We start from the raw sequence: 25,814 nt of genomic DNA on the forward strand, positions 1-25,814 counted from the left end.
AGTCAGAGGTGAATTTGTGCACAATTAACACCAACTTTCAGTAGAGGGGGTAGTTCTACCAAGGTTAAGATAAGATAAGATAAGACAAGATAAGATAAGCCTTTATTATTCCCACAAGGGGAAATTCCAGGTTTATAGCAGCAAAGTACAAGCACACAAGAGCAAAGAAGAGCAAAAACAATAAACACAATCAAGAAAGTTACATACAATATTTACAACTGTGGACATGCTGATCATGCCACAGGTTTATTGCATGGTTTACTGTACTGTTTATTGTACAGTTATTGCACAGAATTTTTGGAGCAGTTCTTGTTGTGGAGCCTGGCAGCTGCACTTTGTTATTATCGTTGATGAAAACTAACGAAATGACGAAAACTAGAATTGAAAAACATTTTTGTTAACTGAAATAAATAAAAACTATAATTAAAAGAAAAAACAATAACTGAAACTGTATTGTGTGCTTACAAAACTAAGTAAAACATAAAAATGATGGTGGCATCATACAGCACTTCACAGTCCGTCACTTCTCATCACTTGTGGTTTAGAGTCAGCTTCTTCTTCCCACTCTACCTGGAAACATGAAGACAAAAGTTGGGAGAAAGCAGCCTGAGTCCTGTATGGGATTTCTTTGAATACAACAGCAAAGGAAGATAAAAGATATGAAAAAAGTAAAACTAAGCATTTACAAAAAAAAAACAAAAAACTAATAAAAGCAGGACCAATGGCCCTGTAGCTTACCGGACAAATTAAAAGCTTTGGGAAATGTATCCAGATGCCATTTATTATCACCCAGTTATGTGTGTTTATTATATTACAGAAATGGCCCATGTTTTGGTCATATTCCAATCAGATCTGTAAAAAATTCATATTCCAACTTGATATCATTGATACTGATTTATTGGATCAATCCACTTCCTATCTGTTATAATGGGAAAATTTTTCAAAGTTACACCAAATCCAGAATGAGATCTGGATCAAAATAATTTCAATACCTTGTGTTGAGATCATCATACAGAAGCTGTATACCAAGGTTGAAGTCAATCAGAACTGTAGTTTTGGAGAAGAAGATGATTGAAATGTTTTCCCCATAACAGCCCATGTTAAATTTTCCGTAAGTTCCCGGATCCAGAAGAAGATCCTGATCAGCATGTGGCCATTATGTTTTGGTCATCTTCACATCAGGGCTGTACTGTAGAAATTTACATTGGATATCATTTATATTTACTGAGTTATTGCATCGATCCACTTCCTATCTCTTATAATGGGGAAATTTTTCAAAGTCGCACCAAATCCAGAATCAGATCCAAATAATTTCACTAACTTTTGTTGACATCATCATAAAGGAGCTGTATACTAAGTTTGAAGTCAATCGGAGTTGTAGTTTCAGAGAAGAAGACGATTGAAATTTTTGTAACGGTTGACGACAGATGACGACGACGACGCTGGACGACAATAGCTTACGTCCTGTCAGCCAGTAAGCTAATAAAAACTAGTAAACCTGGTCTAAAAACTAATTAAACTAACTGAATTAGAGAAAAAAAAGTCAAAACTAAATAAAACTAAACTATAATGAAAATTTTAAGTTATTATAACCTTGATTTTCGAACTGTATCTGGCAATTTCGGCTGGTCTTTTGTGAGTTAGATTTTTGCATAGAAAGGGGACGATTTGCACCAAATGTACAGGGTGGGGAAGCAACATTTACAATGAACATTTAGTTGTTTTTTCTCAGCAGGCACTATGTCAATTGTTTTGAAACCAAACATATATTGATGTCATAATCATACCTAACACTATTATCCATACCTTTTCAGAAACTTTTGCCCATATGAGTAATCAGGAAAGCAAACGTCAAAGAGTGTGTGATTTGCTGAATGCACTCGTCACACCAAAGGAGATTTCAAAAATAGTTGGAGTGTCCATAAAGACTGTTTATAATGGAAAGAAGAGAATGACTATGAGCAAAACTATTACGAGAAAGTCTGGAAGATACTATTAAAGAAGAATGGGAGAAGTTGTCACCCGAATATTTGAGGAACACTTGCGCAAGTTTCAGGAAGTGTGTGAAGGCAGGTATTGAAAAAGAAGGAGGACACATAGAATAAAAACATTTTCTATTATGTAAATTTTCTTGTGGCAAATAAATTCTCATGACTTTCAATAAACTAATTGGTCATACACTGTCTTTCAATTCCTGCCTCAAAATATTGTAAATTTTGCTTCCCCACCTTGTATACATGTATTCTTACATACATACAGCCTTGTAATGAATGTAAATGACACTGACACTATCTGCTTGGCAGGGCAGTTTGGAGTGAATTTCCCCTCTTGCAGATCCAGATGAAGGTGCATACCACAGCAATATTTTCCACACATTTGGCCACAGAGGCTGCACAGTCCTTTGCTCGATCTGGCCAATTATATATTAAAAACACATTATATATTTAAAACCTCATAGTACTATATTACCACAACTCAACACTGCATTCTCAGGGTGTAGGATTACCTCCCCTTCCAGTGGAATGAGCTCACATTTGGGGTCCAGGATCTAGATATACACTAGTATTAGGGCTAGATTTAAATTAGCCCAGGTTACTCTGAACCATCCCTTAGTTGTGCTGCTTTAGGCCAAGGCTGCAGGGGGATTTGCAATGCCCTGACTACCTCCCATTCCCTTCCCTCTCCATATATGTATATTTATACTGTATATGTCCCCATTATAAGTCGGTATATTTGTGTCCTCTCTCCCCTGTACTGCTTTTTCCTGTCTTTCCTTTCTACCTGTTCCTTCCTGCAGATATCTCTAACTCCAGAGCTGTGCCTTCCTGATATGTGGTTACTGGCCCTGATTCATTACTTATTTATTAACGCTAAAACCAATCCACAATCTTTTCCCTACCCTAACAAAGCTGGTTTCTACATCTAAAACAATAAGAAAAATACAAAATTGCACTAAAGCACCTCCTGCCTATTGAGGAAAAAACAAACAAACAAAAGAGTAGAAGATATTTCAGTGGGAAACTACATTGAGATTGTAGGTATCATGGGTTTCGGAGACATTAACTGGTGATTTGGTTATCATTCTAACTTTATAGTCTGGCTTAGAGTTATACCTTCAGCTCCAGATTGACTACTGTTACAGGCTGGCAACATTTCTCACCATATTTTAAAAGATATCTATTTCGATATAGAGAAGACAGGCTGAATCACACCGGCAGCATATTTATTTATTTATTTATTTATTTATTTATTTATTTATTTATTTATTTATTTATTTATATATACAGGCCTTCTGCCCTTGTAAGCCACTGCAAGAAACAGGACTCCTTGGATTGGTACCCTTCGACTCATTTCAGATTTAGAAACCTGCAACCAGCCGAAAGAGGAAAGAATGAACACAGAAAAAGCACAATGAATGTCCACATATTCTATTACATTGGGAGTGGGGAGGGGATGAAAATAACCAGCTTTGTGATTAAACCCTAATACCCTTTGAAAATTCTTGCAGCACTTTTAGTCAGTCCGAAGTCTGGACTGGCATGGCTCCAGCATAAGTAAATCCTACACGTCTTGGCAGCAAAAATCTCTGCATTGTTGAAATGTTGCCCATTCTGATTTTTTTCTTTCCCTTCTGCCCTTCTATGCATTTTTTGCTATTCTGTCCGCTGTACCTGTTGTAAAATCCATGTGACCCCATTCCAGTAGCGAATGGAAAAAAAAAAAAAAAAAAAGAAAAATTTTGCACCTCATGCCCCTCATTAGATGAACTGTTATACTGCAGCACAGGGGGGCTGATTGGCTGCGCAATACTGTTTGTTAATCTGATCATGTTTGTGTTTGGAGCCGAACAAACAAGCTGCCATAAACAAGCTGAAATAGTGAGCTCTCCACTGCTACAAGCCTCACACATACACACCAATGCTTCTTCTCTGGGGCTAAATAATGACGAACGGAGGCACATCGCTTAGGTGATTAATTATCCATGTCACCAGATGGGACGATGAGAAAAAAAAAAGAAAAAAGAAAAAAAGTCAGATTTTCTTTTTTCCCCCCCTAAATGCATTTTAGAGTGAGGATTCGATTGGGGTAATGACAGCCATATGTTGATGGATGACCACAGGCTAGTATTAATCAGAAATACAGATATGGGATGTTACCCGGACAGAGGACAATGTGTGTGTGTCTATTGAATCCAACACAGTAAAACTACAAGACACTCCAAAAGTTTGACAAGGATTTAGGTGGAGGAGCCCTGGTATAAGCCAACATATTTTGCATAATTATTATTATTGTATAAGGTTATGTATAAGGTGTCTTTAGAAATATATCTTGGACCGTTTAATCAAGCCAATTTATTTCTGTCTATTGAGGTAACAGCAGGTTATCACATTCAATTATTTAAACAGAAATGAATCTGCTTTTGTCATTTTTTTTTTAATCATTTCAATAATTCCCTTTGTATGAGTCCATCTACACAATGTAGCGCTCATTTCTATATCTTGTGCAGCCAATTTAAAGAGAGCCTGAAGTCAAAGAACACCTGAAACGACAACAGTTGAAATTCACAGGCTTGAGATGAATCATTTCCGTTTTAATTGGCATCTGTTGTACTGAAAATTCTATCAGTTAAAGAATCTACAAGGCATTTAAGATTAAAGCAAGCACCTATTTTTCATGAATATTGGCTGGTTTGTCTTTGACATGCTGGGGGTGAAATAGTCTGAAACCAGTGGGATAAGATCTTGCCTCAGGGACACTGGGTGCACACTGGAGCCCACTTATGTAGCCTGGTCAGGCGGACAAAGAGCGGTTCAGGTCATTTTATCCCTCATTACATAGATGTCAAATATCTGCACCCTTGAGCCCCATCATTTCTCTTTTAAAGCCAGTTGGAAAAACTTCAGTCAAAACGTACAGCACCAATATTGTCAGAATATTAGGTAGCAGTACGCCGAAGGAGGAAATAAGTAGCATGAATGTCTTTGTGTACTTTCGCCTTTTTTTTTAATTAGGAACTTGGAGAAATTGAAACACTTAAAATTCAATAAAAGGCATTATTTATTTCCCCATACTTGGAAATGTTGCAGTCCATTAGATGACAAAAGAAAAAATACAGATGAGAAAACGTCCTTCTGTTTGAACAACTTTCCGCAACCAAACTAAGTTTCAACAGAGTGCTGCAGCTGATTGATGCAACAACGGCTGCAACAACAGCTAATTAATATTATGACTAGCATATAAAAACCACCGTGGTGAAAAACTGGAGACTAAATAAAGAAAACAAGTCGTGCCAGGCACAACAAACCCCGCCCCTCGCACGTATTGTAGCTTATTTTGGCATCGATCAAGCTGACGTCAACATGTCTATGTGTGTGCTGATGTCAGCATATCAATTGCCTCTATATATGTGCCAAGTTGGAAGTAAATTGAAACAAAATTGATGTTTTTATAGACATTAGAAATTTTGCCCATTATAAGTAAATAAGAGAAAAAAAAAGATTTAAAAAAAATCATAAAAGATTGGAACTTTGACCTACTTTTCCCAAAATGTAATCAGATCTGTTCTGGGTCACTGGCAATCTATAAACCCAATTTGGTATGAATTCAACCAATATGTTTGCTGCTACGGACATGTGAAATTTTGCCTATTATAAGTAAATGAGAGGGGAAAAAAAGCTTTTAAAAAATCATAAAAAAATTGGAACTTTGACCTACTTTTCCCAAAATGTAATCAGATCTGTTCTGGGTCACTGGCAATCTATAAACCCAATTTGGTATGAATTCAACCAATAGTTTTGCTGCTAGAGTGTTCACAAACAAACAAACAAACCAAACCAAAAACATTAGCCCTTGCCTCCTCTGTGGGAGGTGGGGTAATAATACACAAATAAACGGGTATAAAGAGGTCACAAAGTAACACAATGTTTCCCTGTACTCATGGACAAAAGTAACACTATGGCAGGGGTCACCAACCTGGTACCTGCGGGCGCCAGGTCGCCCTCAAAGACCGTGTGAGTCGTCCGCAGGCCTGTTCTAAAAATAGAACTAGTTCCAATGTCTCCAACACGTTGCCCGCGATCTACTGGAAGCTGCCAAGGGTTAATAATTTAAGTACACAAAGTTAATTCGTCATTTGGTTGAACAGGTCTAAATTTCCACCCAGTCAAAATGACAAGTGTCCTGCACTCCTCCCGAGATGAAACGGTCAACTCACTGTCAATCAAACTTCAGCGCTGGTTTGCTGTCTGTCATTGGAGAGGGGCGGGGCCAGGTTAGGGTTAACCAGATGCCAGGCAGGTAGTGGGTTTAGCCCCGCCGAGTATAGTCAGGGAGTTATTTTCACCAACAATGAGACATGGACTTCTGTTTGACTAATGTGAAAGACAAGTGTGTGTGTGTGCGTGTGTGTGTGTGTGTGTGTGTGTGTATGTGATCTGTGGCACGAGCCTGGCAGTCGGTAAAAGATACAACGTGGAGCGGAATTTCACCAAAGTTCACAGCAACTTTTCTGGAAACTCTCCGGTGGGATTCAGCCTCTGTAAAGACAAGGTTAAAGAGCTGAAAACTAAAGTCCAAATGTTCACTAAACTGACCGAGACCAGCGCTTGAACAGAGAAATCATTAAAGCTTTTCACATCCTGGACAAACGCAAATATATGTGCGTTATCTGCGCATGCGCTCAGACAGCTGGAGTCGGACCTGAACTCTTTCGGCCTCTGTCTTTTACTCCAGTGTGATGACTCTGTAGAAGTGACAGGGGGATGGTGGATTTATGTGCACAAAGTTGTTCTGTTTTTAATTGATATGTTTTGACAGGATATGTGAATTTAGAAAAGGTCAAATCCTTTCACAGTTTCAGAGTTTTAAAAATGCACATACAGGTGTGTATTATTTGTTTTTAATAATTCTATAAAAATATGCAGGATTGTTCCATTTCATAATATTTGACATAGTATGAAAATATTTAGGAATACAGCAGCAAATGCTTGTATTTGTTTTTTTCTACTTTTGATTTTCTTAATAAAAGTAAAATAATAGTTTCATATTAACACTTAAATAAATAAAATAATAAAAGAACACAATGTTACAAATGTATTATACAAAATATGTGTATGTATGAAAATTAGGTATGTAAAAAAAAATGTTGCTAAATTAGAGTAGCCCTCCGGCAGCTTGATTATGTAAACGTAACTCACAGAATAGAAAAGGTTGGTGACCCCTGCACTATGGATTTGTTTACCATTTCTTACCGGCTTATCACAGCATCGGCTAGAATAGAATAGAATAGAATAGAATAGAATAGAACTTTATTTCTCCCAATACCTGCTAGGAATAAAAATTCTAGCAGCTAAACTCCACAAAAAATATAACCCCGTGGTTAAATCATTTACTGTTAACCCTTGAACCCACTTTTTTTCTTTTTCATGAATCGTCAGCTCCTCTACCTGCTGAATAAACTGAGATGAGAATGACAACAAAATATCAGGATTTTATACATGTTTTACCACTTTCTAAACTTGATTGCAATGAATTTAAAAAGCCCTTTGGGGCGGCTGTGGCTCAGGTGGTAGAACAGGTTGTCCAATAACCGAAGGGCTGGCAGTTCAAAACCCGCTCTATCATAGTCAGTCCGTTGTGTCCTTGGGCAAGACACTTCACCCTCCCTGTCTCCAGTGCCACCCACACTGGTGTATGAATGTTTGGTGGTGGTCGGAGGGGCCGAAGGCGCAAATTGGCAGCTACATCTGTCAGCCTTTCCCAGGGCAGCTGTGACTGCAAATGTAGTTTACCACCACCAGAGTGTGAATGTGAGAGCGAATGAATAATGGGTCAATAATGTAAAGCACTTTGGGTGTCTAGAAAAGTGCTACATAAATCCAATCCATTGTTATTATTTTTGTTTTTTCCGCCTATCTGTTCGACCTTCCACATATACAGGGGTTGGACAAAATAATGGAAACACCTTAAAAAATCAACAAAATATAATTTAATATGGTGTAGGTCCGCCTTTTGCGGCAATTACAGCCTCAATTCTCCGAGGTATTGATTCATACAACTTGTGAATTGTTTCCAAAGGAATTTTAAGCCATTCTTCAGTTAGAATACCCTCCAACTCTTTTAGAGACGATGGCGGTGGAAATCGACGTCTTACTTGAATCTCTAAGACTGACCATAAATGCTCAATACTGTTGAGGTCTGGGGACTGTGCCGGCCATAAGAGATGCTCAACTTCATTAGAATGTTCCTCATGCCATTCTTTAACAATTCTAGCTGTATGGATTGGGGCATTATCATCTTGAGGTGAAGGTGTTTCCATTATTTTGTCCAACCCCTATACTGCGTAGTACTGTATGTATGCTAGCCAAGGATAAACGATAAGAAGAACCACTGACCTCAACATACAATGCTTTATAGCAATTGGCTGTGGAACTGCATCACATATGTGACTTATCTTTTCATGCATTCTTCGTTATACAAGTGCATTTCAATAATATGTGCTCTATATTTTGACGAAGGCCACAATATGCCATTAAGTAAGAGACTTCAAATACAAAAAAAAGAGCCATGAATATAAATGAATGTGATCCTGGGTCAGAAAGATACTTGTTATTCAGGCCTTGCTCCCTAGCATCCTTTGTTCTTTTAAAACTACTTACTTTAAAGCTACAAGTCCATGAAGATCTTAATTCAGTGTGTTTTGAAAGAAACTTGTGTCGATACTGTTGTCTTGATGACAGAAGCTGGCTTTACTTCTAAAAGGCAACTCTGATCAGAGCAGACGCTACCATTTCTTTAGTGACGCTCTGATATGCAATTTTTAAAACTAGAGCAATATTGACTGTCTATGCAAATGCGCTCCTACCCTTTCCCCACTAAAATGGGAGTGTAATGTTTGTTGCTGGAAACTGGCTGTGCTCTGAATATAAAAATGAATAAGTGCTATGTATATGAGGTAGAAAATGAAATTCAGACGGGTGGTAGGGAGAGTGACCTCTTCACCTATCGATTCCGTTCTGTCTGAATGGCAGATCATGATGATGTGAAAAGCACATTAATTTTTAAAAGTGTTAAGCCAGCTCCATTTGACAAACTTTTGACATACACACCAGACTTACTCTGAAAATGAGAGCAGACTTTAAGACTGTAAATTCAGGGCTATGATGAAGTAAAGACAAATTTTTCTTTGATGAGGGCTCAAGTCCAAAGTTTGGTCAGTCTTGGGGGTGTGTGTATGTTTTAAAGCCTCAACAAAATAACCAGAAAATAATCACACGGGGCAAAATTTGTGTAACACCACAATCCAGAAAACGTGCAGATGAGAGTGGCCAGATCTGCAGGTGACTTGCAAATAATGTATAAATTTAAGAAAACATGCAGCCAATAACCCAGTCGAGGAAAAGTAGAAAAAATCCGACCAGTTCAAAACACATATGCATACCTGATGATGGTGTGGGTCTACTGGGTGAAGTCAAGGGAAGGTTAACATCTGGTCAAAAAAATTAAATTGTAATAATTTATACCAAAGTTAAATTTTCGGCTTGGTAATTACTTATATTTTCAGGAAAGTGTATTCTGAAATGAGAAAAAATTTGTAAAAAAAAAAAAAAAAAAAAAACATTTGAGGAGTTTTATGAGTGTGAATGTTTGGAAAGTGACAAAGTTTTCTGCTGTCATTCTGGGTTCATTTTATAAACTCTCATAAAGAAACTAAATTTATTCCAAATACATTGATATTTGACTACTATATTATTTATATCATATTCTTAACATGCAGTGTTTAAAATTATAAATCATATCTATGCAAAATACATTTGAATATAATGTTAATATTATTTGTATGTTGTAAATATTGTTAAAAAAAAAAAATATATATATATATATATACATATATATATATATATATATATATATATATATATATATACATATATATATATATATATATATATATATATATATATATATATATATAGATAGATATATATAGATATATATATATATATATATATATATGATATTTATTATTGAAATAAAAAAAATGTCTAATTTGATATTTACTTTTGTTGACGTTTTTGGCTTTGTCCATCTGTGACGCTGCCATTTGTCAAAACTCTTGCTATTTATATATGACAAAATATTTTCCCTCTAACCAATTATCAGGTTGTAAAATAGAGGATTTAAGGAATACACTGAATATATTTTAGGATGAAAATGTCATAGGAACTTCACTTTTGACAACTTTGTAATTCTTGCAAAAAATAAATGTTCATTTTTGTTGTCCATCCATGGCGCAATAGTTTTGGATATTTTTCATTGAAAAAATATTTGAAACTAAATTTTGCCCTTTGAGTATGTTTAAGATGGCATTTAGACCTTTCCAATTATGTGTAATATTTGTCTTAAACTTGTCTGGTTCAAAAGTTATGAAACAAACAGTAGTGGGCTGTCCATCTGTGACGTCCTTGACCTCGCCCTACTGCTAACATAGTGCGGCTGTTTACTTGGAATATAACAAGTGTAATGTAAGGCCTTGTCCATGCAGAGATGAAAACCAGGTATTTATTTCTTTTCTGTAAATACGGCATCGTCTCAAGAGATATGTGTGTCCACACTGTAGCCAAGCCTGTAAGCAGTGATGTAATGCTCCCACAGAAATACACCAAAAACAGAGAAGAAGACATGCTTTTATAACCTGTGCAATGTAAACAAGCACAAGAAGAAGAAGACAGTAACAAATTTGAACGTGCATGCAGGTCAAATGAGAGGTGGGGCTATGGCACCATCATTTCAGATAAGATGCGTATGGGTTGTAAATGTGGAAATGCAAGGGTGGCATTTTGAGATTTTTTCACTGTGGGACCTAGATGTAAAAATAAGTGTATTCAGGCTCCCAAAATGCTGGTTTTGTGTGGATGAAACTCCCATATGTAAAAAAGAAAGAAAAACATTTGCAGATATTCCTCACTCCTATGTGAATGAGCTTTGGTTTATAGCTGTTTCGGTAGTCACAGCAAAGCCGGCAGCAGCTACAGATTCTGGTTCTAAGGCACAGGTGAAATAGCCAAGTACCCCCAAATCTCACTTCAGCATTTTTGATTGAAAAAAATTATGCAAAGGTGTCTGTTTATATTTTCAAACTTTGTAAGCAAACAACATACAGGGTGGGGAAGCAAAATGTACAATATTTTGAGACAGGGATCGAAAGACAGCGTATGACCAATTAGTTTATTGAAAGTCATGAGAATTCATTTGCCACAAGAAAATTGACATCATAGAAAATGTTTTTATTCTATGTGTCCTCCTTCTTTCTCAATAACTGCCTTCACACGCTTCCTGAAACTTGCGCAAGTGTTCCTCAAATATTCGGGTGACAACTTCTCCCATTCTTCTTTAATAGTATCTTCCAGACTTTCTCGTAATAGTTTTGCTCATAGTCATTCTCTTCTTTACATTATAAACAGTCTTTATGGACACTCCAACTATTTTTGAAATCTCCTTTGGTGTGACGAGCGCATTCAGCAAATCACACACTCTTTGACGTTTGCTTTCCTGATTACTCATATGGGCAAAAGTTTCTGAAAAGGTATGGATAATAGTGTTAGGTATGATTATGACATCAATATATGTTTGGTTTCAAAACAACTGACGTAGTGCCTGCTGAGAAAAAACAACTAAATGTTCATTGTAAATTTTGCTTCCCCACCCTGTATATTTAACTGTAATATATAAAAATAACAATTTTTTAAAAGTAAATTTTGTGTGCAAAACATAAACTGAAAAGTGCCCTCTTTCATTGATAGGAAAAATAAATAAATTGGTCATTAATTAATAAATATAACCTTTCATCAACAAAAAATAATTACGTAGCTACTTAAATAAACTCATTTTGAATAATATAAAATATAAATGTTCTTAAAATGTTGCCAAAGCTTAAACAAAATATTTGACAATAAGACTATATTTTATATTTCAGCATTAATTCTCATTATTTATTTTGTATTCGGTACATGATGACTTATTTATTGTATTTTTTCCCAAAAAAAATTCAAATACCCCCTAGGGCTTCTTCAAAGTACCCCTGGGGGTATGCACACCCCACTTTGGGAACCCCTGCTCTTGGTCATAATATACAATAGATAGTGCAGGACCGAACTTTACTGTGAATAATGTCATGTGATGTAACTCCAGTCTTAAGTGTGTGTTTAGTCTGTCTGCTGTCCAGTGAAAACAGTGGTTGTGGCAGTGATAACAATCAAAATATGGCCTCATAGTGTAAATCTGTACAAGCTCGTAGCTAAGGCTGGCAGACGTAACTATGAATCAGCCTTTACCCATTATGCCTTTCCCTTAACAAATAGATGAGGGGTGCTGTCCATGGTTCTGAACTTTGAAAAGCAGTGGGAACATCATTAACCCTAAGCTTTCATTAGCATTAATTTTTTGTGTGAAGGATGGACTCAAGCCCTATTACACTCATGAAGTAGAAGTGTCTTAAACCCATGCTTGACTTCTTGGTAATCCTCCTGGCCTTTTGTGATCATTATCTGCCTCTATGCTCTTTTCCATTTGTGACCATTAAGACCAGGGACAATGGAGGTGAAAATGCAGACTCCAAAGTCCAGCCACAGGAGCCAGAGTACAATGGAAAGAACCAGCAGGGACCAAAAAATGAAGCACACTTCATATTGCATGACTCCTTTCAGCTGGAGGTGTTTGGTCGCCTTATATTACCTCCAGCAAAAAAGGAGCACCATGCTTTGAAAATCGGTACTTTCAGACCTCACCTTATACTGACATAACAATTTAATTGACATGAGTGGAGAAAACACTCTGTATCTTTTTCTATTCACTCTGTCATCAGCAACACTTCCTCAGCAACTATCACAGTCATGCCATGCACAAAATAGGTTAAGACATGCTTTTATCCCATGATAAATAACAGTGCTACTGGTGGTAATACTGCAAACCTTTCAAATGAAGCACATCGCAGGATTTGTTTCATTCATACTCTCCTTTCCAAAGTTGTCCAGCTTGAATCAGCAGCTCCTGCAAATATGGATTTAATAAGGCCTGCCATAAAAAACAGTAATGCCTATGTTTTTTTTTTATTGCCAACCATTTCACTGTGCATTTTCAAACACCAACAGAGGTTTTGCATTAGCTTAGAATGAAGAACCTTTACTCTGTCAAGACCATGAATGTGCTCAGGTTATTGTTCAGACTTTGATAAATACATTGAGCAGTACATTCATGAGATTCCTGTTCAGTAAACCGCTTACAGTTGTGCTCGCATGTATACATACCCTGGCAAAATTTGAGAATAGAGTACATTTTTCTAGTTTTATCTAACCCATAAAGACTCAAACATCCACTGTCAACCTAAACCATCTACTGTTTTATACAAGTTGATCCGCTAATCCTATCAATACATGTAAATAATTGGTGTAAAATGCAGTTGTCATCTTGTCATGGTCATCAGATATGACCCATTTGGACGTTCAGAGGCTCCATGGAGTTTGATCAATGACAGTTGATGGAGACACTTGTTTTTCTGTTCAGTTAATAATAGATTTGCTGAAAAAGTCATTTTTTCTTCAGTTTTCTCTGTTTTTGATATAATAACCCTCAACTTTACTCTGAGCTTTTATGAACATCTACACGATTTGTGACTTAAATATAGGAAGATACCAGATTTTCACAGAAAAAACACAAGATACAGAAAATAATGGTATAATAAATGGTGATAAATCATTTAAGGAAGGTGAACTATAGAGAAAAATTTCCAAAAGTATGACTGGGTCTTTATGGGTTAATCATTGTGTTTTTTAGTTGCCTTGCAGTTTGGTTTGAATCCCATTTAAAATTAAGGAAATTTGATTTGCCTGATTGTGTTTTCATTAAAAAAGGTAGACATTTTTCAAACTTTGCTAGGGTGTGTAAACATATGAGCACAACTGTATAATTCATGTTGAATTTATATTGGGTTGGTTGCCCCCAAGACAAACTGCTAGAAATAAATAAAAGATGGTGACAGAAAAAAAAAATGGCAACAATATGTATTATATTCTTTTAGTTACTGGTACCACATCTATAATGCATAGTAGGATAGCGGTTGTGGTGCATGTATTCCCTCGTCTTACAGCTGTCACTCACTTTTATACACTTTGTGAACTTGGCAGGGTTTAGGCGCCTTATACCACGAACAGTGAGGTGGTAGACATACTGTCGCATGAGTCACTGGCTTTGATCAATAACATTATCAAAGCCCTGCACAGCTGCAGTCATTTTGCTCTATGGTATAGAGAAATAAGTCCATGTTATCTCCTACTGCAGCACCATAAATGGATGGGAAAAGTAAAAACCCATTGTGCTCACTATAGCTGTGGTATTATGAGTCATTTCTCAAGAAGCTTTGCAACAGCAGAAGCGCAATAACCAAGACATTCATGCTATTTCTTTTTAACTAGAGTTCAAAAAAGGACAGTCTGATAAAATCTTCTCTTCATTATTTTACTGGTAAACTAGAAAGACTTATGACTTCTCTTTACTCAGCAAAGGCCATGTAATGTAATTCAATCACATTAATCTTACCGTGTTACAAAGACTGAAAAAGGTGCTTCCTCTTTAAATGGATCTGCACCACACTTTAATAGGTGTAGCCTTGGCCCACACCCTACCTGTGCAATAAGTTTCATAAAAATTGGTGCAGCTGTATTTGTGAAATCCTCCTGACTGACAGAGAAACAGCACCAACAGCATAACCTTGTTGGTGGAGGTAATGAACAGTGTTTAGGTAGATTGATTGTAGCAGCAAATTGCTGGCAAGCACAAATTGACCTATCAGAGGCATGTCTCCTAATTAATTCTTGCTGCAAAATTTGTAGAGGGAGAACAATCATCGTTAATTAAGGTATTTATTTGGGTTTAAGTCAAGCATCTGTGAGCACAGATAGCTGAGAGAGAAGGAGAGATGGGTTTGCTGTCCTGAATTTCTGTCTGACAGCCACAACAATAACAGCTTTTGCTTGTTCCCCTGTCACTTACTGTAGCTGACAAGTTGTTCTGAAATCCAACACTAACGACACAAGACTGCTGTTCACATTCAGCTTGAGTCACTTCAAGGCTTTTACACATTCTTGACATTACTAACACACACACACACACACACACACACACACACACACACTTCCAGACAGTTAACATCCACATAAACTTTGCGAGGTGAATATTTATATACAGTGGTACCACAAGTTAGGGAGAAATATGTCTCTTTTTTTAAACCATCAGATGTCAGTTTAGATGAGTCAGCCAGTGCTATATTATTTAACTTGACCTGATCTGACAGGGCTTGATACATGTAGGGCATCCCCGACAAAAAACTTTCCTCACTGATCAGTAGTTGTTAGTTGCAGTGATTAGTTGATTACTTTTTTTTTTTTTAATGTTTTTTTTTTTTTTTATCAGTGTTCCAGTTAATGAGACATAGTGGAAAGGAAAAAAAACAACAACAAATAAATAAAAGTCAAATCAAGCAGATAAATAAACAGAAGATAATGACTAACAACAACAATGAAAACATCATATTACAATGAGCAACTAAACCATATAGATTAATAAGGGGTGATAGGGAAACAGAAAGGGGGGGAGAGAGAATGAAAGTGAGGGGGGGGGGGGGGGAGAGGGCAAATAATTATTATGATGATGATAATAACAACACAACAATATATAGTAATAATACTAATAGTAATGATCAATTGCTTACTCATTGCATGTTATTATTATTATCTATATACATGTTTATGTTATTCTGAATACTTCACAATGTTATAACATAACAGCCACACTTTATTTAGATGTCACTTCTTAGTGTTATGTTATAATGCCCAGTACACAACATTCAAAATATAATGAACATACATATAGAGAAAAATGTACATTAAATACTCAATATGTATCTGTTTAGATGAGGTGTGTGTTGGAGTGTCTGTTAACTCCATTTCTAAGTAAACGGTAGCTTGTGATTCTGATTCTTGCTGCTGTAAAAGGGCTGTAGAGATGTTTATTCCCAAGCATAGACTATATGTAATTAGTGGATGGAGGAACCATGACATCATCTATTACTTTCTGAAATGCCCTTTTGGCGCCAGTGTTTTACAATTTCAATGCCATTATGTTTGGAGCCAGAGGCGTCCATATCTGGACAAAAGAACTGGGACTGTGAGAGCATGAGGGGTCAGAGCTATCGCTAAGTATTAGCTTACTGGGTTGGAAAATGGAAGACTTCATCAAAGATTGTGTAACAAAGTTGTAGTACAGTCTTGTTAGTGGAACCCACTAACCACAGCTACATTGGCGCTGATGGGAAGAAAAAATGTTTTATTGAGTAAACCAAAACTCCAACAAGTCTGACTTGGTAGATGAACAAGTGGTCATACACACTAGGGAACCAAAGCCTTTGATTTAACTTAAGATCTCATTAATGGAAGAATAAAAATTAGATGGACCATGAGATCACTTATCAGAGATTCCAAATAAAACTAGTAACATGGGAATGAGTCCTGGGGGAAATAAAAGAAGATATTTTTAATTCTTATATTAAGGGAGAGGTTCATTGTAAGTACATGGAATCCAGGGCTTTTTGGAGTCTTCCATAGCCACTGTTAACTGTATAACAACTTCAAAATACTTCTCACATTGGATTCATACTTCAAGCTGAAGTCCCTCCCCTTGTTCCTGAGTTCTTCTGCACCTAAAGTTTTTTTTTTCTTTTTTTAATAGAAAAAAAAAAACAACTCAAGTCCTCCACATAGAAATCAGTGTACATTATATCTTATATATTCAATGCTCAGGTAAACCTGCAGACATGCGGGTAAGTTAACTTTCCCAGTCCTCAAACACAATGTACAGAGGGACTGATGTCAGGATACTTATATTTTTCACATTAAAAGCTATATTTTAGGTTAAAGAACTTCCTATTTGTTTTTCGTAAGGTTGTCTTTGGGCTCAAGGATGAACTTTGATTAGCTTCAGTGACTAGAGGTCAAAGATCAATGTTCCTAAGACCTCAAGATGAAGAACTAATTCATCATGATCAAAGTTCAAGATTGCTGTGTCCTTGTAGTTTTGGCTAAAACTTAACAATTCAGACTTTTTTTTTTAATCTCTTTTCATTGAAAGAAGATAGGTTTTTACAAACATTGAAAAATTTGACAGATACACAAACTATATACAGGGTGGGGAAGCAAAATTTACAATATTTTGAGCCAGGGATTGAAAGACAGCGTATGACCAATTAGTTTATTGAAAGTCATGAGAATTTATTTGCCACAAGAAAATTTACATAATAGAAAATATTTTTATTCTATGTGTCCTCCTTCTTTCTCAATAACTGCCTTCACACGCTTCCTGAAACTTGCGCAAGTGTTCCTCAAATATTCGGGTGACAACTTCTCCCATTCTTCTTTAATAGTATCTTCCAGACTTTCTCGTAATAGTTTTGCTCATAGTCATTCTCTTCTTTCCATTATAAACAGTCTTTATGGACACTCCAACTATTTTTGAAATCTCCTTTGGTGTGACGAGTGCATTCAGCAAATCACACACTCTTTGACATTTGCTTTCCTGATTACTCATATGGGCAAAAGTTTCTGAAAAGGTATGGATAATAGTGTTAGGTATGATTATGACATCAATATATGTTTGGTTTCAAAACAATTGACATAGTGCCTGCTGAGAAAAAACAACTAAATGTCCATTGTAAATTTTGCTTCCCCACCCTGTACATCCAGAGAGTGGGTGTAAAAAACAAAAACATGTACAGCAGCTCATTATTGGCTTGGCATACAAGATTCCAGACTAAAAAAATCAATGTATCAATAAAAATAAACAAAAACATATTTTCTTCAGTTAGAGGATTTGGAGTCCATATTCATGCAGTCATCTCAGCAAAATCAGGTCTCAAAGGAACTCCAAGGCAGATTTATTTGTATAACACAATTCATACACAGGGCAATTCACAGTGCTTTACAAAAATGGAAAAGAGACAGGTTAAAAACACACAATTACAATTAAAACATAATCACTAACATAAATAGTAATCAATTAAAACAAAGTAAAAGAGAAGAGCACAGATAGAACCCTTTCAGTTGTTCTATGCACAGTTGAACAGAGCTGTTTTTTTAGCCTGGACTTAAACATTGTCACAGTAGAGGCCTGTCTCACGTCATCAGGAAGACTGTTCCAGAGTTTAGCTGCATAGAACTGAAACGCAGCTTCACCGTGTTTAGTCCTGACTCTGGGCACCAGCAGAAGACCAGTCCCTGAGGTTCTCAGGGACCTCACATCTCACCCATCCTTCCCAGTGCTGCACAAAAGAATCCATCTTCAAATTTACAGTACAGGTTATTCTTTCCATCCTATAAATTCCCATGATTATGTCTATCCAATTATTTATTGTCCGTTCTTCTTGTGTCATACATCGTTTAGTTATTGCTTTTTTTCCTGCAGCTAGTAATATGCTGAATAAGTATCTATATATGTTTTTGACCTCTGGAGACATGTATCCCAAATATATGGTTTTGAAATCAAAGGGCAGATAGGCATTAACCCTGTAAAGCCTGAACCATTAAATTATTGACAGAAAATTCCAGTTCTTTGAAACTGGAGCCTTTATTGGTCCTTCTGAACAAGACTTTTTTTTTTTTTCCATATCAATTTCCATGTATGAATTTCAATTTTGTATCATATTTGATGCATCAGGTCTCAGTGTTCAAATATTATTATTTTTGAACAAACAAAAACATAATATAACACAAACATGTCTAACAAATTGGTAATTCCTTCTCAAAAGTGGCAAAGTTCTTCCTACTTCCTCATTAATGACAATCTTGTAGTGTCACTGGAAAGGCCTCTGGTGAGCAAATTCCTCCTCCTGGTGGATTATCTGTGTATTGCATGTATCTAATTGTATACATCAGGTTTTTCAAGAACAGAAATATCACACTGATCATGTAGAGGGCTACAAAACTCATGGATTCAATATGATACGTTTGGTGTTATAGGGTTAAGAAGGATTTCTATGGCTGATGTGCCCTTGAACAAGGCACTTAACCCCCCCATTTGCTCCCCAGCATGCAGTGTATGTGATGCATGATCCAGTAATGGGTTAAAGGCAGAAGACAAATTTCAGTGTGTGGTGCATGTTTACGAGTGTTAAAAACTACTACTGACAAAATAAAGATTCTATTCTATTCTATTCTATTCTATTTACATATTTCTTTCCAGTAACAGTTAATTTTTGGGCATTCCCAGAACATGTGGAAATGATATTCAATTCCTCCAGCATTGTGAATTCCCATTTGTATAGTGTGAAACAATTCAGACTTTAATGCAAATATAGCGGCTCGTCTGAGCTCACAGTTCTTTATGTACCTTCGACCAAATGATCAATCAAAACTTGTACGGCCGAGCCTCTAATGTCTGATCAAGAAGCAGTCGTGTATCTGCCTGTGGCTTGTACAACAGTCATCAGTTTGATTTGGTCTCTTATATTTTAAAGAAATGTAGCCTCCCATAAATAGGCTAGAGGAATACATAAACAGATAAAAATAAAATGACTGCTCTGTGAAGTGCAGATCGTGAGTTGGATAAAGGGAGCAGCGAGTGGTGGAGAGGGAGCAGTGAAACATATAGGGAATAAAGATGGAAGAAAAGGAACAATTAACAAGTCTATGTGATAGCTGGAGGAGTAGCAAAAACATACTTTGTTCTATTTATATTATTTATGTTTTGTTCATTTGGATTCTTAGCAGACTTTATTTGCCTTTAGCTTCAGCTGCGGCTCAAAATCCCTCACTCACTTCATAAAATATCATCCATTTCTATTTGTTTACATAATTTTACATTTATTTACACAGGCGGCTCAGTTAAAAAGCCACACAGTGTTTTCATTAGGCTTTTTTTTTTTTCTGAGAATATGGTGAATCACTCATTAAAACGGGTTTGTTTTTCATAATAGGTGCTGAGTAAGATCTGATCGAGACAAAACAAAGTGGATTTCTAAGGTGCCTACAGCATTAAAAGTAAATGAGGGAGTAAAATAGTAATAATAATAATAATAATAACTAGAAGCACTCGGAGAGCGCAGACCTCCGCCAAGGCTGATCAGTGGCCCCCCCTGTGGGCCCCCCACCCCCGATCACCACCAAAATTTAATCATTTCTTCCTCATCCCATTTCCAACAAACCCTGAAAATTTCATCCAAATCTGTCCATAACTTTTGGAGTTATGTTGCACACTAACGGACAGACAAACAGACAGACAAACAAACAAACAAACAAACCCTGGCAAAAACATAACCTCCTTGGCGGAGGTAATAATAATAATATTCTGGGAGGTATGCATCATCTGTGTAGTCAATCTAGACCAGGGGTGTCAAACTCATTTTCTTCCGGGGGCCACATTCTGCCTAATTTAATCTGAAGTGGGCTGGACCAGTAAAATAATAGCATGAAAACCAATAAATAACTAGACGCACTCGGAGAGCGCAGACCTCCGCCAAGGCTGATCAGTGGCCCCCCCGTGGGCCCCCCCAACCCCGATCACCACCAAAATTTAATCATTTCTTCCTTATCCCATTTCCAACAAACCCTGAAAATTGAATCCAAATCTGTCCATAACTTTTGGAGTTATGTCGCACACTAACAGACAGACAAACAAACAAACAAACAGACAAACAAACAAACCCTGGCAAAAACATAACCTCCTTGGCGGAAGTAATGACAACCCCAAATTATTTTAGTGCGAAAAATAACATTCAGTTATGCCAATATTTACTTTTACAAACCATCCAAACAAAAAGGATGTGAATAACCTGAAAATGAACGCAATTTGTTAAGAAATATAAGTACAATTTTATCAATATTATGCCTTGACTTATCATTTATGCATAACCACAAAACATTTAGTCACAGGCAGAAAATTGTTAAAATTGCAGATATATTTCTTAACAAATTCCATTATTTTTTAGGTTATTCACATCCTTTTTGTTTGGATAGTTTGTAAATGTAAACATTTTCATAACTGAACGTCATTTTTTGCACTAAAACAATTTGGAGTTGTCATTATTTGTAGGTTATTATAATATTATTTTTGAGTTTGATGCCCTAACTTGCACTTTGCAAATTCATCCCACGGGCCGGATTGGAACCTTTGGCGGGCCGCATGTGATCTAGAGCCTTTACTGAGATGTTGACAGGACAAATCAGAGAAAAGGATGGCCTTAGAGATTGATCCAGTCCATTGGCTCTGACTTGGAATCCTTACTTGATGTTTTTGTGGGTCTGATTTGCATACAACCAGTGCACAGTGGGTACAGGCGCTCTGAAACATGAATGCAGAGTTAGAATTCCAGTCCTGTGGTGGTACTGTGGTGCTTCAGCTGGCAGAGGCCCACACTACACAGAGCAGAAGGTCTCAGCCCGCGGGCCACGGTGTGCCAAGAGTCTGCAGCTTTTCACTCAAACGCCAACGCTTTCACTCCAGCTGATTTCACTCATTAGTCCCCTCCTGTCCTCGTCTTTGGTTTAATATGTGCTAATCAGCGAAATCAGCTGCCATGGCATTTAATTGGAAGGAAATCCTGCAGTTTCTCCATCACACATATTACAGTTTGAGCTCCCCTGGTGCACCGTAATGTTTTGGTTTGAGTTTGACTGGTGATTTTTGTCTGGAACTCTTCTCTGCAGGGTTTCCTGCGGTGATACAAAGCCATCTAAGACAGAGGGAAACTGTCTGAAATAAAGACCACCAAACCAAACAATAGAAAGTCTTTAGACTGTTGTACTTACTGTAAGTGTAACTGTAATTTGAATTGGATCAAATGCAGACTTTTTTTCGTTTGGGTCGGATTGCATTCTCAGTGCACTTTTTGCTAGTCGACCAAAACTTGTGAACAGAAGTACACGTGACAAACTGCGCTGGCATTGGACAGAAAAGTCGGAGGCGGGGTGAATCAGAGATGGCAGATGTTGATGAAAACAAACGTGGAGGTCCTACATGCAGTTATCGTTTTCAAAATATGTATTCTATTTTTACAGACACAAATTTACATATTTAAATAATGTTAACTGTCAAAAACAGCTCATTTGGAGTCAGTTTCACAATATGAACATCTGACCAGTTATCAATGAGACATTCAATCTCCTTACTGATCCACGTCTGTCCATGGCTCATGGCTGCTGTTAGCTATGACTACCTGTATGGCTCAGGTACTTCCAGCAGCTACAGTGGCTTGTCAAGGACAAAAAGGCTCATGGTTCCTTGGTTTGTTTCGGCTCGAGGCCGGTTATATTCACACCAGAAGTGAACTGGCTCAGAGTCTGCATGGAAGTGGACCAAGACCATTTCTTCTAGGTGGTCTTTGTCCGCTGTTTGATTCAAATAAGAGTTTGCATGTTTGTATTCACACCTAAAAAAAAAAGTCTGCACTTTCCGTGGAAATTAACTCTGGTGTTTGCTCCTGGAGAATCTGTTGGGTTTCTGTAAATTGGTTTGCAAGTCTGGTTTTGACCGGCTCTATATGTAAAGTGTTATGAGATAACTTTTGTTATGATTTGGTGCTATATAAATAAAATTTGATTTGATGTGGTCTGTTTTAAACAGACCAAATGAAGTAGTTGTGAATACACCCAAAGATTCAAGCTGGTTTTGTTTGAACATAGAAATCCAAAATAAGCTACTGTCATAGTGTAGACAGGTGAAGAAAAGGTGCAAAAAGATATATAAAAGCATATATGAGGGTTTGAGGTGTAACAGGAAGTGACGTAGCCTCAGCAGTGTATTTTGACAGACTTTCTGGATGAATTGTTAAAGGTCTTTTTGGTGAATGCAGCCAATGTTGGAGGAAGTGAAATTAAACAACTGAAAAAAAACAACAGCAATTCCCAGAGAATCTATAAGAAACCGTTTGAAGACCATGGAAATGGTTCTTGTTGTCTATCATTATATGTGACAAGATGAGAAATATTTGTTATGTGCCTTAAAAGGCCATTTTGTGTGTCTTTTTCCATTGTTGTTAATATAATCACCACTTTTATTCGGACTAGTTTTGTTTTACATTGGATGTACATCGTCTACTTAGTTTGGTCAAATGTGTAACAGTGTTGGTTACTGAAAAGTGACCACTGTATCAGCATTTTATGTGCACAGACATAAATACACAAGGACATTTTTGATTTTTTAAATTTTTTATTTCATAAATTAAGAATTTGGGAAATGTGTAGGCTATTTGAAGTCCTGTGTCCACTCTTCCCTGACTTGGCATAGGTTAAAACAGGGGGCCACACTGGTCTTAGATAAAATAAATGAAGGGCCACGTATTGGACAAATAATTTGAAACACTGAACGCATAGTGATGAATTATATTGAAGTACGTAAATCTAGTAGACAGTACAGATGACTTTACAGTTGGCTGTTTGCCAACTGAGAGGATCTAGAACTTTCTGTTGAAATATATTTTTTTACTGAACCTGTTACTTACATAAAACAAACCACTTGAACACTGTCATACTCTTTTAGCATATCAAACACACTGCCTTGAACAGACGCTTGTGACAAAATATTTATGTCCACCCTTGGTTAAATATTCAAAGTCATCTCTGAATAATTCATGCAGAGGTTGATCCTACACTTGTCTTACTGGAACTATATTATATACCGTTAACACTGTAAGAAAAAAAATGCATCCTTTAATAAATCAATGTTTTTATTTTACATTTTATTTCAAGATAATAATGATACGTTTTTAATTAACTCGATGTGAACTCGAAGAAAATGTTTATATGATTGACATGTCTGATTCCTGATATGAAAAGACACCAGTACTCAGTGTAATACATTAAAATCTTCAAATATAGAATAAAGCATAGCTCCAATGTGATTTATTAATATTTAAATCAGACAGATCCTTTCCTAATGCTTATCAAACTCCAACACTTTTGAGAGTCAGTATGCAAAACATATCCTCTGGTGTTCAATGAGAAATTGCTATAAACAAAATCAAGATGCAGATTATATTTGCAGTAAAAGATGGCATGAATGGCCTTACAAAATGTATTTTAATTTCCAGTTGAGCTGCGAGACAGGGGAGGAGTTTGGCATCAAATCTAACTGGAGATGATCCATAATGTTTGGATGAAAATACGGATTATTACATTCGACTATAATTCTGCCTTTAAAGTATACTTTAAACTATGTTTTGTACCTGATACCAAGCCAGAGACGCTTATTGTCAAGACTAGTTGACAGTTGCTATGACTCATATTTCTTTCTCAGTCTCTTTATTAAACTTAAAATACAATAAAATAATAATAATAAAATTATAATTTAAAAAAAAAAAAAAATAATAATAATAATAATAAAATACCAAAAAATAATTAAGAGGAAAAACTCACAAAAATATAAACTACATGGCTTCTACAGGAAACAGTTGTATAAACGTGATCTCTGTTCCCATGACAACATACATCCCCAACAATAAGAAACATTGGTCATGTGCTGAATGAAACCTGGTTTAGTTCAGTAAATCTTAAATCGTCTGCTCAGAAAAGTTTAAGACATGTTGAGTACTAGGTCACACTAAATACTGGATACTTCAGTCTGATTTTGTCTGAAATTCTTGTTTTTAATGCTGTTCTATATTTTAGTTGTATCTAGTTACCAAGACTGAGAAGTGTGAATGTATGTTCTAATACTGTATATCATGATACTCTTGCATAAACAACAAACCTCTGGTTAATCCAGTTCTGCTGTATTTGTTATACAGCACATACTACGGTTGTCTTATTTTGTGTATTGTTAGATTGTTTAACAATTATCAAAAAGTTATTTAGTAGCAGCATACGAACACAAGTATTGGTTGTAATGACCCCGATAGACAAATGTGAGTAATTGCCAGTGTTTATCAGGCTATTTTAGTCCTGCTTATCCCTGTACAGCCTGAACCATTAAATCACTTTATTTATTTATTTCGAGCCGTTATTGGTCCTTCTGAACCATCCAAAAAAAATGTTTTCAAATATCAATTTCCATGTATGAGTTTCAGTTTCGTATCATATTTGATACATCAGGTCTCAATGCTCAAATAGTATTATTTTTGAACAAACAAAAACATAATAAAACACAAACATGTCTAACAAATTGATAATTCCTTTTCAAAATTAGCAGAGTTCTGCCTCCTTCCTCATTAATGATAATCTTTTAGTGTCACTGGAAAGGCCTCTGGTGAATGAATTTCTCCCCCTGGTGGATTATCTGTGTATTGCATGTATCTAATAGTATACATCAGGTGGTTCAAGAAAAAAAATATCACACTGATCATGTAGAGGGCTTCAAAACTCATGTATCAATATGATACGTTCAATGTTATAGGGTTAACGCAGCGTATGTCTTTCATCACAAATTATTTTCAAATTTGTTAAACCAGAGCGATAGCCTAATTATCACTATCCATTAGTGATAGTGATATTAGTGATCCATTAGTGATTAGAAGTGCATTGTGGGAATGGTAATTCCATGCAGCAGCAATTTCACTGTCTCTTGGTGAGTGCTGAACTCAAATGTTGCCTTTCCCTCCATCCACCAACTATACTCATTCTTTAAAACAACCCTGGTGGACTGTATGATTTTACGTTGTCACGATCTGGCTTGTTTTCTTGCCGAATCTGTGAGAAACAGGTTTTGCTTCCCACAATGCACTGTGTGACAAAATTTCCAAGAAGGCCAGAGTGATGTTTCAGTATGTTATGTAAACAAGC

Source organism: Sphaeramia orbicularis, chromosome 11 (assembly GCF_902148855.1).
Source record: "Sphaeramia orbicularis chromosome 11, fSphaOr1.1, whole genome shotgun sequence".
Classification (NCBI taxonomy): Eukaryota; Metazoa; Chordata; class Actinopteri; order Kurtiformes; family Apogonidae; genus Sphaeramia; species Sphaeramia orbicularis.